Below are 626 nucleotides of genomic sequence, written 5' to 3'. Positions count from 1 at the left end.
GAGGGGGAGAGGTGCATAAGACGCGTTTAACTACTCATGTTGGATACATTTTTTGCGAAAGCCCTGTCAACACTACTAGTAAAATTTCACGGAACTTTGCACGAAAGTTAAGTTCCGTAAACCTGTCTCTGTGTGGACAAGGTCCTCCATTCATAAGAAATGAACCAAAAAATTATGAAATAACAAACATAAATGTGGTTGAATAATTTTAACTTTTTCCGCCGCCGCTGGGCCTGCGCCTGCGCCGCGCTGATAGCACTGTGTTTGGCGCAATGCGTGAAGTATTCCCGCAGTCTTGTAGGCGCTATGCGTTTCACGCCAACCGCTCCTGACCGCACTGTGTTTGACGCAATGGGTGAAGTAATTGAAGTATTCATGCAGTCTCGTAGGCGCTAATATGTGTTACATGCCGACCGCTGCGCCGCGTGCTTGTCCTTTACTTTTTAAGTCCTCGTCATCATTCCTCTCTGCGCTGAGCTCCAGGCCAAATTGCGTGTTTAGTTCCTCTCTTAACTCGACTAATTAAAGATGCTGTCTCTTGTATCACCGAAAAACGAAAAAATTCGAAATTATTATACTCTCAGGAAAGAGATTTTGTCCCCTTTTCTCATTGATAATTTTTTTTT

This window comes from Bemisia tabaci, chromosome 4, assembly GCF_918797505.1.
Source record: "Bemisia tabaci chromosome 4, PGI_BMITA_v3".
Taxonomy (NCBI): domain Eukaryota; kingdom Metazoa; phylum Arthropoda; class Insecta; order Hemiptera; family Aleyrodidae; genus Bemisia; species Bemisia tabaci.
This window is presented reverse-complemented; position numbering follows the sequence as displayed.